This window comes from Rhinopithecus roxellana, chromosome 20, assembly GCF_007565055.1.
Source record: "Rhinopithecus roxellana isolate Shanxi Qingling chromosome 20, ASM756505v1, whole genome shotgun sequence".
Classification (NCBI taxonomy): Eukaryota; Metazoa; Chordata; class Mammalia; order Primates; family Cercopithecidae; genus Rhinopithecus; species Rhinopithecus roxellana.
In genome coordinates, this window is record NC_044568.1 from 59,225,351 (window position 1) to 59,242,610 (window position 17,260).

Sequence of the window (17,260 nt, forward strand, 5' to 3'; positions counted from 1 at the left end):
TCAGATGGTATTTGGAGGAGGCGGGGTTGCTCTGGTGCTCAACAGCTTTTCCCATTAATAAAACTGCTAGCAGGAGGGAGGAGCTCTGGAATTAGGAGTTCCAATTTTGGCTACAATCTGCAATTCCCATAGGATCTTGCAATACTCTGAACCTCTGGGTCTCAGTTTCCTTAGATTGGGGAGGATAATGACTCATAGATCTGTTGGGGGAACTGAACAAGACATGATTTTCTAAAATCCTTGGCACAGAACCTGGTACAGGCTAAGGGAAAGGGGTGATGATTGACTGTATGTGTCTTGGACACAGGATGACAACACCAAAAATTAAAAGAAGGCAGAAAAAATTGTAGGTGTCAACTTGACTGGACCACAGGGTGCCCAGATATCTGAATAACCATTATTTCTGAGTGTGTGTCTGTGAGTGTGTCTGAGTGTGTTTCTGCATGAGACTAACCTTTGAATCGGTATACTGCGTAAAACTGATTGCCCTGCCCTGTAGGGGTGGATTTCATCTAACCTGTTGAAGTCCCAAATAAAACAAAAGTCTGGGTAAGAGAATTTTCTCTCTTTGCCTGACTGTCTTCAACCTGGGACATTTGTCTTCTGCCTTTGGATGAGGTTTCTACCATAGGCCCTTCTGGGTCTCCAGATTACTGGCTACATTTCTTGGGACTTCTAGGCTTCCATAATCGTGGAAGCCAATGTGACAGTTCCTAAAATCTCTATCTGTCTATCTAGCTATCTGTCTATCTAGCTATCTGTCTGTCTTTCTCTCTCTTTCCATCCATCCATCCATTCACCTATCCATCTTCCAGAGGGACCCTAACTTATGATGATTCTACTTATGATGTTTAGAGTTTATGACGGGGTGGAATGGCAAGGAGAAGGCCAAGGATTTAAATCCCAGCTTTGCCACTCATGGCTCTGTCACTTTGGCAAGTCCCTTTAACCACTATAAGTTTTGATTACCTTATCTGTAAAAGGGGGAAAACTACTCTACATTTTAGGATTACATACAAGAATGCAAATAGAATGCAGAAAACGCTGTTCAAACGACAGTGGCCTGAGAGTCTCCATTACACAGTTTCCAATCCAGCTGAGGCTAAAGGGCAATTACAAAAGAGAAATAATAACTGCGCCCACTTTATAGGGTTGGAGGACTAGACACAATATTGGCAACTAGAATTAATAAAAGTTCCCTGCACATAATTGGCACACACATAATTAATAAAGGGCAGAGTGTGACATTTTATACATAATGACAGATTATATCATGTTGATTATTAGGACATGTGTCTGATAGAATTTGGTACATAGTAGGACCTTAATAAGTATGATGTATTGTTATTCATTAAATTATTACATATAATTATATACTAATGACAATTAAAAATGCCCAGTGCAGTGATGGACTTTAAATGATAGACACCCCATAGATACATGGCAGGAAACAGTAACACTGATGGTGATGACGGTGGTAGAATCCTGTACGTGGTCGTGTTGCCTAAATGTTGGTCCTGACTGTATCCCTTCTTCTCACTCACCTCCAGCCCAACCTCATATTCTGCATCCCCCAGTTTTCACCTGGCCCCTGGATTAACACCCAGGTCCATTGAAGGCTCTTCTCTCTGGAGGCTGTGCTTTTTACAGTCATTGTCTTTGCCACTGTGACATGCAGCAGAAGCCAGGTCTTGGAGTCCCCAGTCCCCAGCCCCCCGTGGGGCATTCAGATTAGATTAGCTGGCCTCTCTCTTTCCTACTGTCACTTGCTGCCTCCTGTAGTGTTGGCAGGGGTGTCATTAAGGCCTCATGGCCCGAGGAGCTATTAGACACACCAGGGCTCCCAGTTGCCAATGCCTGCAGCAGTCTGCACCTCTTGACACCCAGCAGCTAATTTCCTTTCATAACCTGACAATTTCCACAGCAACTCTGTCCCTAATCATGTCAGCCAACCTAGCCCCCTTACTCTGACTCCTACTGAGGAGGTGCAGTGCCTGGTTCCCATCCTGAAATAACAACACTGGCTTCTGGATCCATATGTTCTAGTTGTTGTTGCTGTTTTTCTCTGAGATGGCACCTTGCTTGTCGCCCAGGCTGGAGTGCAGTGGTGCCATCTCGGCTCACTGCAACAGCTGCCTCCCAGGTTCAAGTGATTCTCCTGCCTCAGCCTCCCAAGTAGCTGGGATTACAGGCATGCACCACTACGCCTGGCTTTTTTTTTTTTTTTTTTTTTTTTTTTTTTTTTTTTTTTGTAGTGATGGGGTTTTACCATGTTGGCCAGGCTGGTCTCAAACTCCTGACCTCACGTGACCCACTGACCTTGGCCTCCCAAAGTGCTGGGATTACAGGCATGCGTCACCACACCCGACCCCTTTTTCTCTTCGACCTCGCTCTTCCAGCTCCTTTCAACCCTGGGGTCTTCTTGCCAGAAAATGGGGCTGGAAATGTGTTAAGGAGAAACTTGGAGAACAGAGGACAGCCTTAGAGATTACACACCTGATCTGGAGCCACACAGACCCCAGCTCCATTTCCTCTGTGAGTTTATGTCACCGAGCCTTACTTTCCTCATCTGTAAAATGGTCAGGATCATCGTGCTTCCCCCGCACATGGTGCTTTGATGTCATCTGCGCAGAGCTCTGAGCACAGGGCCCAGCACTTGGCCAGCGAGCAATTAACGTCTGCTCTCACTGTCTTAGAGGATCAGCCATTCAGGTTTTCATTCATTTACCCTCTCACTTGATGCCTATGTACTTTGCAGGTGGGGGAAGAGCTAAATTGATTTAGCCCCCAGAGAAAGGGAGCCTGGAGTTATGGAGAGGACAGCAGGTTTGTGACCAGAGAAACCAGGGATCAAAGCTCTCTGGTTCCCTTGCACCACCTATACCATGTGGGGGCATGAAAGCGATATGAGGAGGAAATCATCTAAACCCAGCTGGTTAGTCCTAAAGAGGGAAGGAAGAAACATATTCAAAAAATGGAATAGCTTGGTGTCCGGCCTGTAGTGTGTGATCAATGAATACCACTTCCACTTAGAGGGAAAGGGAGACTGAGGCAGACGACAGCTAAGGAAATCCAGAATTGTCACACAGCTGGTGAGATGGGCGGCTGTGACTGTGACTTCATACTACCCCTCATACCTCACCACTGTGCTCTCATCGTGGGTCGAATGGTGGCCTCAAAAAAGGCAGTTCCGTAGTCAAATCCCCACAACTTGTGAAGGCGAGTTTATTGGGAATCAGGTCTTTGTAGATGTAGTTAAGTTATGGATCTTGAGATGAGATCAGCCAGGAAGACCCTAAATCCAAAGATAAGTGTCTTCATAGGAGAAAGGCAGAGGGAGATGTGAGGCATACAGGAAAGGAGAACAAAGGAGAAGAGGAGAAGGCCACGTGACCTCAGAGTCTGGGACTGGAGTGATATGGTCACAAGCCCACAATCGCCAATAGCCGCTAGAAACAAAAGATGCCAGGAACAGATTCTTAGCTAGAGCCTCTGAAAGAAGTGTAGCACTGCCTGGATGCTGGATGTCTGGCCTCCAGAACTGTGAGAGAATACATTTCTATCGTTGCTTTTTTTTTTTTTTTTTTTTTGAGACTGAGTTTCACTCTTGTTGCCCAGGCTGGAGTGCAATGGCACAATCTTGGCACACTGCAATCTCTGCCTCCTGGGTTCAAGTGATTCTCCTGCCTCAGTCTCCCAAGTAGCTGGGGTTAGAGGGCACACCTGGCTAATTTTTGTATTTTTAGTAGAGATGGGGTTTCACCATGTTGGCCAGGCTGGTCTTGAACTCTTGACCTCAAGTGATCTGACTGCCTTGACTCCCACAGCGCTGGGATTACAGGCACGCCTGGTTGTTTTTGTACAGTATTTTATTAAATGTCTTTACAAAGTAACATCCAGACTCCAAATACAACTGCCAAGGAGAGCCCATTATGCTATGGGGACTGGCTGGGGCACAGCAGGCGGCCCTGGCTTCCCACCCTTCTGTTCTGAGATGGGAGTGGTGGGCAGTATCTCATCTTTAGGTTCCATGACGCTCACGTGGTCAGGCAGAGGATTCTTAGGGCCAGCCCTGCTAGCTGGGTCCCAGGGCAGCATGATCTTCACCGTGATGCCCAGAACACCTGTCCGAGCAGCACATGGCACACGGCAGCGCCAATGTACTAGTTAAAAGGGTCCCCGCTGGGGATCATCAGGCTATCCACAAACTCATGGATTTGACCCTTTGTCCTCAGATTCTCCCAGAAACCACAACTTGGCAGGCTTTGGCCCCCCTATTCATGATAGGGGGGCCAAAGCCCACCTAAAACCTAAACTAAAACCTAAAACCTAAATTAAAACCACAGCCCACCATTGCAGGCCCTCCGCACGGCAAGCCCTCCTAGGAGTTTGTACTGCAGACTCTGCCTGGGCAATGGCTCACAGACCTCTGGGGTTACCTTTTCAGCATAAAGCTTGACAACGCCCTCTGGGATGCCAAATCTCTTCTGAACTATAGCAGTCAGTGCCAGAATCCCCGGCCGTTCTCACCAAGAACAGTTTGTGTTCTGGTGGCTAAGACAATGGTTTCTGCCCTGATGGGTGTAACTTGAATCTGAGCTTCAGAGTAGCATCTTGAGCCAGCTCCTGAGTAAGAAACTGATTGTGTTCAGCTTTGAAGATGCCTTCAGCGACTAACATCCTCTTCTTGGAAATTCGCGCTGCCATGATGCTGCCACACACCATCAAAAGGAAAGCAGATTGTGCCTTTCTTAGATCTCGCTAGAGCAAGTCAGGACAGTGTGGTAATAACAGGCTGCCCATGTAACAGACCTGGGTGGAAGTCAGCCCTGCCACTTGGTTGCTCTATGACCTTATGAAACTCACTTGACCTCCCTGAGTGCCAGCATCCTCATTTATAAAGTGGAGTTGTTCGTGAGTGTTACCATTTTCCCCTAGCCTTGTAGGGTTTAGGGGATCGTGAGAGGGAATGCACAGAGCACTTTGTTTATGGCGACAACACTACCATTTTCTACTGCTACTATTACTACCAGGAATGAAAACAACAACAAATAAAAACAAAAGCAAGCCAAAAATTGCCCCCAAAGGAAAGGTGTGTCACTTCCTCTCTGTTCTGTTTCCACACAAAGTTGCCTAGGACCCTGATATGGCTTGGGTGTGTCTCCACCCAAATCTCAACTTGCATTGTATTTCCCAGAATTCCCACATGTTGTGGGAGGGACCCAGGGCGAGGTAACTCAATCATGGGGGCCGGTCCTTCCTGCGCTATCCTCGTGATAGTGAATAAGTCTCACAAGATCTGATGGACTTATCAGGGGCTTTTACTTTCCCTTCGTCCTCGTTTTCTCTTGACGCTACCACGTAAGAAGTGCCTTTCACCTCCTGCCATGATTCTGAGGCCTCCCCAGCCATGTGGAACTGTAAGTCCAATGAAACATCTTACTCTTCTCAGTCTCAGGTATGTCTTCATCAGCAGTGTGAAAACAGACTAATATAGGCCCTGAAGTGCTTTGCTTGTTTCTCCCCAGCACCTAGGAAAGTATCTGACGTGTAGCAAGTGCACTATACATACTGATTAGAGGAATGAATGAATGAATGAGGAAAACAGAGTTCTAGAGTCAATGGGCTAACCTTTGGGAGGGGCTTGGACTGAATCCAGCAAATCAACCAATCACACATTTGAGTCAATAACAATTTCACCATCATTGGTCACTATTAGAAAAACTTTCCATAGGCAAAATGAAGCATCTGAATGTCTCTAAGTGTAAGAGTGGACTGTTTATAAAAAACAAAATGACAGTTATTTTTAACCTTTATATATTTCTAAAGACTGTTTAAAATCAAATGAATTTTTAAAAACTTTTATTTCAAGGTTTCAATCAATAAAAAGTAAAATAAAATAAAGTACTAGAAAATAAAATTTGGATTCAGAGGCTAGAAACCTACAATGAAGACATCTATCAAGGCAGGAGGAATCCTATGAGGCCAGAAGTTTGAGACCAGCCTTGGCAACATAGCAAGACTCCATCTCTATAAAAAACAAAAATGAGACCAGTATGGTAGCTCTCCCCTGTAGTTCTAGCTACTTGGGAGGCTGTGGCGGGAGGATCACTTAAACCCAGGCATTGGAGGTTACAGTGAGCTATGATCATACCATTGTACTCTAGCTAGGAGACAGAACAAGATTCTGTCAAAAAAAAAAAAAAACAAAAAAAAAACAAAAAGTCTGAGAAGCTCAGGGTAGCCAATCCTTCCATTCCCTTAGAGAAACAGCAAAGTTAGGACATGCATATCAGTTGAGGCTCGGCGGGCCTTAAATGCACACATTTGCACAGATATGTGCATACCTCTATATAAACTCTCTGACACCAGTGACTGGGTCTGTTTTATGAAACAATGTGTCCATTAAACTTCAGATGAAGCCTTTATTAAACATGTGTTGAATGAATGGAACATCTTCAGAATGCTATATGCGACTATACAGACAGGTGACCTCTCTCGTTTTGCAGCATCCTGAGACGTGGTCACCATGGTGAACATTCAGGTGGTGATAAGCGATGATGACTTCCCTTACATTTTTCTGCTTTAGGAAGCACCTGCCTCTTTGAACCTGGAATGGTGGGATGGGGTGGGCGTCTATCCTTCCTTGTTCACACAGGCGGCTGATACAATAATGTGATCAACTACTCCCCCCTTCCTGCAGCCCCCCACTAGCTGGCTGCCCCAGCTGCAGAATGCAAACATCTGCCGGCGTCATTAAGGCATTTCTATACAGCACCAACCAAGGCCTGACCCTGTGACCATTTCTACCATTAGATTTGAATGACCTCAGCAGCAGGGCTGAAAGGCCGGAGTATTAATTCACAGAACCACAAGCTCAATTTAAGATTTAATTTGAGATAACGAAGAGCTACTGAAAGTGTATTCAAACTTCTAAGCATGCAATAAAAGACCTTTCCCTGTTTTCCAGGTTGAATATGAATCCAGTATTTCTTTAACAGATTTACTCACAAATTTACAAACAACATGAAGCCTCTGGTCTCCAATTCCTTTTTTTTTTTTTTCTTTTAGTTTTTTTGGCTTTATCAAGTCCTTTTAGGATGTTTCTTGCTAGGAATCTTTTTCAGTTCTTCCTCCCTAATTTACAAATGCCTGTTCTTTAGGAATTACATTTCAATTCCATAGCATTCTTGAAGAGAAAGCAGGCTTCCTTAAGACTCTCCCATACCTTTAGTTCTCTTGCATTCCAACCTAAATACGCTAAGCATCTGTTTGTTCAACAACCATGGGGTTGCATAAGAAGCTTTCACCCAGCAATGTAACTCTCATTAAGAAAAGGTGATGGAGGCCGTGGCGGGTGCGGTGGCTCAAGCCTGTAATCCCAGCACTTTGGGAGGCCGAGATGGGCGGACCACGAGGTCAGGAGATAGAGACCATCCTGGCTAACACGGTGAAACCCCGTCTCTACTAAAAAATACAAAAAACTAGCTGGGCGAGGTGGCGGCGCCTGTAGTCCCAGCTACCCGGGAGGCTGAGACAGGAGAATGGCGTGAACTCGGGAGGCGGAGCTTGCAGTGAGCTGAGATCCGGCCACAGCACTCCAGCCTGGGTGACACAGCGAGACTCCGTCTCAAAAAAAAAAAAAAAAAAAAAAAGAAAAGGTGATGGAAAGATTCAAAATAATATTCCACCCATTAGGAACGCAGAGGCCGCTTGGTTTTAGTGAATGCTTAGGCTCTGAAGGCTTTATTCACAAAATATTTAGAACTCTAGGTGAGGACGGGAATTTTAGTTGGTTCAGGTAGATTTTTGTTTTTTTGTTTTGTTTTGTTTTTTGAGACAGAGTCTCACTCTGTCTCTCAGGCTGGAGTACAGTGGCACAATCTCAGCTGACTGCAACCTCCGCCTCCTGGGTTCAAGTCATTCTCCTGCCTCAGCCTCCCGAGTAGTTAGGATTACAGGTACATGCCACCACACCTGGCTAATTTTTGTGTTTTTAGTAGAGACGGGGTTTCGTCATGTTGCCCAGCCTGGTCCTGAACTCCTGACCTCAGGTGACCCACCTACCTCGGCCTCCTAAAGTGCTGGGGTTACAGGGGTGAGCCACCACATCTGGCCTCAAGTAGATTTTTTGACACTAAAGAGTTTATTTTAGGCTGGGCATGGTGGCTCACAACTATAATCCCAGCACTTTGAGAGGTCAAGGCAAAAGGATCACTTGTAGCCAGGAGTTTAGGTCACTCTGGCCAATGCAGTGAGACCCCATCTCTACAGGAAATTTTAAAAATAGCTGGGCATGGTGGTACACACCTATAGTCCTAGCTACTCAGGAGACTGTGGCAGGAGGATCGCTTCAGCCTGGTAGGTCGAGGCTGCTGTGAACTAAGATGCCACAACACTCTAGTCTGAGCAACACAGTGAGATTCTGTCTCTTAAAAAAAAGAGTTTATTTTGGCCAAGGCACAGTGGCTCAAACCTGTAATCCCAGCACTTTGGGAGGACGAGGTGGGTGGATCATGAGGTCAGGAGATTGAGACCATCCTGGCTGACACATTGAAACCCCGTCTCCACTAAAAACACAAAAAATTAGCCGGGCGTGGTGGCGGGCGCCTGTAGACCCAGCTACTCAGGAGGCTGAGGCAGGAGAATGGCGTGAACCCAGGAGGCAGAGCTTGCAGTGAGCCGAGATCACACCACTGCACTCCAGCCTGGGTGACACAGCGAGACTGCCCGCCCCCCCCCCCCCCAAAAAAGAGTTTATGTTAATATTTGAAGATAGGAATTGGAGACGAGAATTTTTTGCTTTGGACTCAGAAGCCTGGATCTATGAGGGCATTTGCTGACTATTTTGTGTCTGACACTGTGCTAGGTCACTCTGCATTTTCTCAAAGACTCAGTGCAGCCTTAGAAATAGACTTGGGTTTAAAGCTCAGCACGCAACTGAGTTCCCTGAGCCTCTGTCTTTGTCATCTGTGAACGACCACATGCCTCGGTGCTTCCTGACAACAACTTTAAAAGTTATAAACATTGACACATATATGGGTATAAAAATACCTCAGGTCACCTGAGCTTGACCCTGGGACACTGTTGGGAATGGGTGAACTTCCTAGGAACTGCAAACACTCTGGTCACTGGGAAGATTACACAACGGGCAAAGGCCAGGACCACAATATTTTGCAATCCTGAAACTCATCTACTTTATTAGCCATTGGGTTTTCAAAATGAGAAGCCATGTGGTGGGCGGGGGAGAAGAAGGATAAACCACAGGCCAGATACAGCTGTTGTGGAGTGGAGGATGGGAGAAGCTTGGCTTTCAATCCATCCTCCATCATTACTAGCTGTATAACCTGGGGCAAGCCTGTGCCTCAGTTTCCTCACTTTTATCATCCTTCTGCTTATCAGGTAAGAGACGATGCTTAACATGCAGGGATAAGTGGATGGGTATAAAGCCACAATTCCCAACACAGAGAAGGCAAACAGGAGAAAGGCCAAGAGAAAGCACACCCATAGGTTTGATGCAGTGCAGTGGGTTAAATAGGGTCCACCCAGAAACATGTTCACTCAGAACCAACGAATGTGACTTTATTTGGAAACAGGGTCTTTGCGGATGTAATTAAGATAAGGACTGAGATGAGATCTTACTCAATTAGGTGGGTCCTAAGTCCAGTGACTGGTGTCCTTATAAGAGATGGAAAGGACACAAAGTCAGAGGAGAAGGTGACGTAAGGATGGAAGTAGAGGTTGGAATGTGGTGTTTCCAAGCCAAGGGACACAAAGAATTGCCAGCAGTCACCAGAAACCAGGAAACAGGCATGGCATGGTTTCTCCCTTGTAGCTTCCAGAAGGAACCAACCCCACCAAAGCCTTGATTTTGAACTTCTGGCCTCCAAAACCATGAGACGGTGAATAATTCTCAGTCCACCCAGTTTACGGTAATTTGTTATTGCAAGCCCAGGAAACACATACATGTGGCATGGTTGGTATTAAAATGCAAGGCACTTGCCTGAAGAGAGGCCCTGTGGTCTTACTTTCACCAAGGTTGTTATTATATCTCAAGGAGGGGACACACTAATCCTAAGTCTGTCCACTGATCCCAAGAAAAACCACCTAAAGTTTCTTAGCAGGCAATGGCCAACTCTACTAATGGAAATGAGGCTGACTGGAAGGTCTCAGATCATCAGTAAGGAAGATTTTTATTTAAGGATGGGAAAATGATTTAGGAATACTGAGATGTCTCCAAACAACACTTCCAGGTCTTAGTTGACTCCACCATTATTTCTGGCATATTCAGGGCACCACTTCCACTGTTGTGGGGCATGCAACCTCTTCAGTAGCCAAAACTTTGGGTCACACATGTAAAGGACATTCTGGTACTGCAAATTTGGCTCTTTGGCATCAAAACTTAGCAGTATCCATGACTATTCTTGCTTTATTACAGCACCCAGATGTCAGTGGCTGGGGGCTTCTCTTATATCTCCAGCAAGCAGGGACTGGGTCACTGTGCATCCTGAGAGCCTATTAGAGTGCCAGGTCCATGACAGGTGCTCATGGTTATCAAAGGAATGATAATGATGACAATACAGAGGTAAATAGTAAGAACAATAATTGAGTTATTTTATTTTCCTCCATATCACCACATTACCACCCCCATTTTATAGGTGTTGATATCAAACTAACAGTATAAATTAATGAATGGATGAGTGAATACATAAATAAGTAAATAATGAGTCTAGCTAGGAGGGAGCAGACTCAGAATCAAGCTCAAGTCTCACTCAAAAAAGGCTGAGTGCAAATCTCGCTGGTGCAAACACCTAAGCTCTTAACCAACATCAGAGATATTGCTAAGCCTTGTTAATGGATGAAAATGCTGGGAGCTTGTGGCCTTCAACTGTGCTGGTGATGCAGGGCAGGTGAGCCCCAGAATTGGGGCGTAGCCCAAAAGGGTTCTTGTCTTTGCCCAGGAAAGAATTCAAGGGCAAGCTGGTGGTGGTAGCAGCTTTTATTGAAGGGACAGTATACAACAGCAGCAGAAGTGCTGCTCCTTGCAAAGTAGGGCTACCCCACAGGCAGAGTGCCCAGAGTGGCAATTCCGAGGCAATTCTGCCATCACATTTATGCCCATTCTTAATTATATGCAAATTAGGTGGTGGATTATGCAGAAATTTCTAGAAAAAGGGTGGTAACTTCCAGGTTGTTGAGTCACTGCCATGGACAGGGGCAGTAACTTCTAGGTGTTGTCATGGAAATGGTAAACTGACATGACACACTGGTGGACACGTCTTATGGAAAGATGCGCCCACCCTATCCCTGTTTTAGCTAGTCCTCAATTTAGTCTGGTGTGTCGCCCTGTCTATGGAGTTAAGTCTTGCCTCCATAGTCAAGTCCCACCTCCTGCCTCACTGGGGGATCACTGAAGACACTGAATGACAGAATTAACTGACGGCTGACTGGAGTGCTCAATCAACTGGCCTGCTGAGCTGGGCTCATTTCACCTGCTAATCTGATGAGGCTGAGAAGATCCAAAAGAAGTGAACGGAACAGTACTGGCCAACTGACTGGGAAAGAGTGCAGAAGAGTGAACGCTTTGCTGTGGAATGAACACCTGAGTACTACGGGCCTACTCCTGTGCTAAGTGCTTCGCTGTTATCATTTCCATTTAATTTTCTCAACAAGCCTCCATTCTAGAGCTAAGCACAATGAGGATTAGCGAGATTAAGTGGCTTACCCCGGGACATTCGATTCAGAAATCAGGATGCAAGTCTAGGTTTTCCGACTCTGCTCTTAAGCCATACACTTAACCTCCACTTTATATTCCCTCTCTCAGCGCTAACGAATTTCTGCCAATATTCTCACTTGCACTTAAAAGCAACCTTTGGAATTACATATATTGGCTCCAGTTCAGGAAAGATGAAACTGAGGTCCCGAATAGTTAATGAGTTGTCTGGCAAACTAGTTACATGGTAGAGGAAGCACTCAAAACTGCCCAGGCTAGAGTGCTGTGGCATCTTAGTTCACTGCAGCCTCGACCTGCCGGGCTCAAGTGATCCTCCTGCCTCAGCCTCCTGAGTAGCTAGGACTACAGGCGTGTACCACCATGTCCAGTCAATTTTTAAACTTTTTGTAGAGATTGGGTCTTGCTGTGTTGGCCAGACTGATCTCAAACTCCTGGCTTCAACTGATCCTCTTACCTTGGCCTCCTGAAGTGCTGGGACTACAGGCATGAGCCTCTGTGCCCAGCCTCAAAAGTGGGCCTGCCTTGTCCTAGAGCTTTCTATTGTACTTCAAGGCCTGAGTCAATGAAAGCTGTAGAATAGCTCAACCAACCCTAATCAACAGAGAAGGGCTATGTGTGCTGGAGACGGTGATGCTGTGGCAGGGCTGGGGCAAGAGCTCGAACATGTCCACGCTGGGAAGGAGATGGGCTCTGATGTGCAGCCCAGGTCTCCCTTCCAGGGTAACCTGTAGCCTTCAGCTATCAGCCTTTCCAGGGAGTACCTGAGCATAAAGAGCTACCTTATGCAAGGGCACATCCTTCCCGCGACCGCCCACCCAATCACAAGTCAAGGCAGGTCTATAAAAGCCTGGCCACATTAGCGCAATAGGGATTAGCTCTGATGGGTCCCTTTAGTTCCATGAGGTTGACTGAGACCCTTGCTGGACTGCATCTCAGCTCAACTTCTCCCTCTGCCCACTCTACCTTCATTTTCCTCCCTTCCATAGGTGTTCATTCCAAGGCATGCGTTCTTCACAACAAACCCGCACTCAGAGTCTACTTCCTGGAAAGCCCAGTGAGATGGTTTCCCATTTCTAAAGAAAATGACCTATGACAATAAGAAGGCTTGACCTCATCAGAAAACTTTTCACTGGGGTGACTGGACTGCCTTGGAACTCTTTCCATCCAAGACAGAGAACGAGGAGGCACACCCCAGGGAAACAGAAAGGGCTGGGACCTGAAGAGGTCCTGGGAATTTTAGGAGGACGCCAAGCGAAGACAGGGCCCGTTTGCCTCCACACGGAGACTCATCCCCGATACTCAGAAGTGCAGGACTTAACAGGGGCTAAACTTCAACTACTTGTTGACATAATTAGTGCTGGCTCCAAGCAAGAGGTTTTGTAGCCAACTTGGCGTGGGTTCGTGAATTTTGATTGGCAAATTTGAAGCAAAGTTCAGCCAAGCTCTACATCTATTTTGTAGCGTGTCTTATGCACATCCAGAGAAGCCAACTCTTCCGATAGATTTTTCAGTTTTATGGTTGTTGGTAGCTGAAGATACTAGCTCTTTAAGGAAACAAATGCTTCTGGCAGGCTGGCCTGCACTAGGAATAGGAGAAATGCCTTCGGGTTTCTTCTAAAATTAATGTAATAAGATGCATTAATCAGAATTCTATCAAGTCTACACACTTGGCCTGGGCTTAAGAAGCAATACTTTGAAACTGCAGTTGGCTAAGCTTCCCTGTTCTTTGTGAATCAGAGTCAGGTTTGAAAAAAAAAAAAGAATAGAGCTAATGTTTAAGAAAAACTGGCAACAGGAAAACGTTTAAGCAACTTTTCATTTCTTAGTTCCACCAGGGGCTATAAAGGGTTAGGGGAAGTTTTGACCTTTGTATTTCCACAAACGTACTTTAGATTGTGGGATCAAAAACAGTTGGTCAGACCCCAAGCCAAGTCAGGACTGGTTTGGGCAATAGCTCAGGCCCAAGGTATTTACTTGTTTGTTTCTGTCTAATAATAACTTACTCTGGGACTTGCAATGGAATCTTGGCTATTTCTTGCCTTCAGATGTTTGTAACCAGGTGATGAAAAATTTTGGAAGCTGAACTAGATTACACAGATGAGTACTTGGCATTGTATAACTTGTGACTTAAAGATGATCTTCTCAAGAAACTAAAAAAAAAATGCAGCCACAAAATCAGAGCCAGCCCCAGTTTCTTCACAGCAATTGCTCATTTTAGATGACACTCTACATTTTAAAGTGACATAAAGGTATCCTGAACATTGTACAGCAATTTGGTCGTGCTTTCAATGTGACACAGCTACATCTGTATTTACTATTACAACTCAGTACCCAAGAGATGAAAAATTCTAAAGACAAAGGGCCAGGCGTTTGTGGAAACATTTCCCCTCCTTGTATAAAAAAAAAAAAAAAAAAAAAAAAAGTGGCTCCTTCTTGTCTGGTAGATTTCAGTAATTGGCAGGATTTTGAGTAAGCTCTTCTAAAAGCCCTCCGTTTCTATTTTCACATTAAACACACTTGCAATATCTATTAAAAGCACAAATACTGAAGAACACACCAAGACTGTCAATGAGCTTACATCTGGAGTCCTCAATATATCAGGAAAAAATGAAGTGAACATTCACAGAGTTTTACTTCTTTGGGAACCCAAATGCTAGGAAAGAAAAGGGTACCTTCTTTCTCTCGCCTCCTGGTCCTATCCAGTGTCCCAAATTTTACATTAATCCTTTCTCAGAGGGTTTATCAGAGGGGGCCAAGTCAGGGATTTAGTTAAAACAACAGATACTGGATTCTGCCTTCATTTTGGGGAGTATTTATTCACATTAAGGCACAGGGGATTCCACGCTAGGAAAGCAGAACAGAAGCATGAATATTTCTGCCATGTTCTGGCTACGACCACTTGGCCTTACAGTTTGAGGGTGATTGAGCAACATCCCAGGAAGGACACACAAGGCCACCCAGGGCACTTGGGAACATCGAGAGAGAGCAGGGCCAGTGAGTGGGACAGGGAGAGAACCTCTGAGCCCTGTATATATCTTGGAAGTCACTCTCAAGTTTATATTTGGGCAGACAGAGCCAGATGTGAGCACGGACTCACAGGCAGCCAAGCAGCAAGAGGAGGGTCATTGAAACACGGGCAGAGAGGTCTGCCTGCAACTGCCCTTGGCCTCAGACAGATGCATTGCAGTTCAAAAGCTCTTTTGCTCCTTTTCAGATCTCCTTAAAAGAACAGGAAGGGAAGGAAGGATTAAAACCCAGGGGAAGCAAAAGGAGCCATAGCTCAGCTGAAGTTTCCTTCCAGAGACTCCCTCTGCCCCCATAAATGTGTGTTTTGGAGGAAAGCTTATGCATTGGGCAAGGAGGTCATCATGGTCTGAGATTTCAAACTCTTGGTCAGGGTCCTGGCAAGAAGCAGATGGTACACTCAAAACGGGTAATGTAAGAAGTGTTTAGTAAAGGCACTGTTTGTAAAGGTCAGTGCAGAGTTTAAGGAAACAGCAAGGTTTCATGCAATGTACTAGAGTTAGTAACAGCGGGAACAGCTCCTGCCCTTATCAGCCAAATGGATGAAATCTCCTGATTTTTTTTTTTTCTTTTGAGACAGTGTCTCACTCTCTCGGCCAGGCTGGAGTGCAGTGGCACAATCTTGGCTCACTGCAACCTCCGTCTCCCAGGCTCAAGAAATTCTCCTGCCTCAACCTCCCAAGGAGCTGGGATTACAGGTGTGTGCCACCATGGCTGGCTAATTTTTGTATTTTTAGTAGAGATGGGGTTTCACCATGTTGGCCGGGCTGGTCTTGAACGCCTGACCTCAGGTAATCCACCCGCCTCGGCCTCCCAAAGTGCTGGGATTACAGACGTGAGCCGCCACGCCCGGCCTGGATGAAACCTTCTACAGGGGAAGGTGGTGAACTGACACCCTGCGGGGAACAAGCCTGAAAAGTAAATTGCTAAATCCAACCAGAAGAAGAAAGGGCAAAAGAGCCAACTATTGTCAGCTTCCGGGCCAGGAGGAAGAATCTGGAGAGCACAAAGGTAGCTGGTGCACAGACCACCTCTGAGAGAGCCCAGGGGTGGTTTTTCAACGGCAAATGACAGGCCTAGTGGGGACAATGCCCACAGTTCCCCAACTTCAACCAGAAGGCCTTGGCCGTAATGTCTGACATACTGCCATGTCACATTAGTTGTTATTTGAAGGAGGAATTTTTCCCCAAAATACCTGATTGGAAAACCTTGACCCTGGATGTCACCCTGGTTTCTCCCAGGTCTAAGGTGCATGATTCCATAGAAAAAGCCGATGTAATCCACAAAGGATACATCTTGAAATTGGATAGGTTGGAAAAGAACACAGGTGCCTTTATCCAAGCCATCATTGCAACCTTTTTTGTTCTGTACATACATGAAAAGCCAACATTCTCAAGTAGAGGTTCTTTTAGTTTTTTTTTTTTTTTTTTTTTTTTTCAGAAGAGCCTTCTTGGTAGTTTGATTAGACAGTGGTATGTAGGGGATATAAGGATTACAGAAACTTAATTTTTTTTAACATACAGTGTTTTTTAAGTATCATTTGAATTGACATAGAAAAGTGCATTTTTTTCCAGATTTTTAGGGAAAAGGAGATACTTCATCAGGAGGATAAAAAGGAAGAAGAGGGGAAGGGGAAATACGAATTCCAGAAAGATGAAAAATTGTTGACATAAGAAGGAGGCACATTTTTGCCAAAATTCTCTACAAGAAAGAATTATTATGGCTTCCCAGTAACTGACTCCGCTTGCTGGCAGGGGGAGGATCTGGCCGGGTTCCGTCTTCTCTTGAGATGACACACTGTCCTGCGCTGAAAACTTGAGTCACAGCCCGTGTGCCTGGGTAGTATTAGTAAATGCAGATATTCAGCAAGGAAAGAAAAGAAAACTCCTAAAAGTAGCAGCAGGTGACTTAAACCAGGGGAGATGTAACAGAACCTATAGAATTGGGGGTGGGGAGGCGAGCTTCAGGAAGGTGAGCACTGGGGCCTCTACATTTTCTAATATAGATTAATGGCTTGCTCAGGCAAGCAGCTACACGCTTGCTAAATGTGCTGACCGCCTGAAATTAGGAAAGGTGGTGACTAAGGAAGGGAGAAAAAAAATCAAATGAGCTGAATCTGAATGTGCCTCACTCATCCTGGTCTGACATATGACAAACAAAATTAACAGCGACAAAGAGAAAGCAACAAGTATCAGGTAGTAGAAAACAAACATCGAATGAATGTGATTGATCTCAAAGAGGCCCTTTGTTGTTGTTAAGACCTTGGAGTCACAGTGGATACTTGAGGAACACAGACAGAGGCGCTCACACACACACACACACACATTCCTGCCCACATATACATACATCAAAGTCAGACCGCCACAGAATTAGATGGGCATCGTTATATCTCTCTCTAACCAGGATAAAATGTGTGTCCCCAGAAATGAGAATAGATTATCTTGGACTCTGGCAAAACTCAGCTCAAGTATACTCCATTCTGCTCATCACCTTACAAAAATG

At 45.4% G+C, this 17,260-nt stretch overlaps 1 protein-coding gene and 1 pseudogene across 1 annotated transcript in view; both read right to left on the reverse strand.

The window, feature by feature from the left end:
- WWOX (WW domain containing oxidoreductase) overlaps positions 1–17,260 on the reverse strand; it is a 1,123,975-nt gene that overhangs the window by 384,435 nt on the left and 722,280 nt on the right. The window lies entirely within an intron of this gene.
- LOC104676411 lies at positions 3,931–4,707 on the reverse strand (annotated as a pseudogene).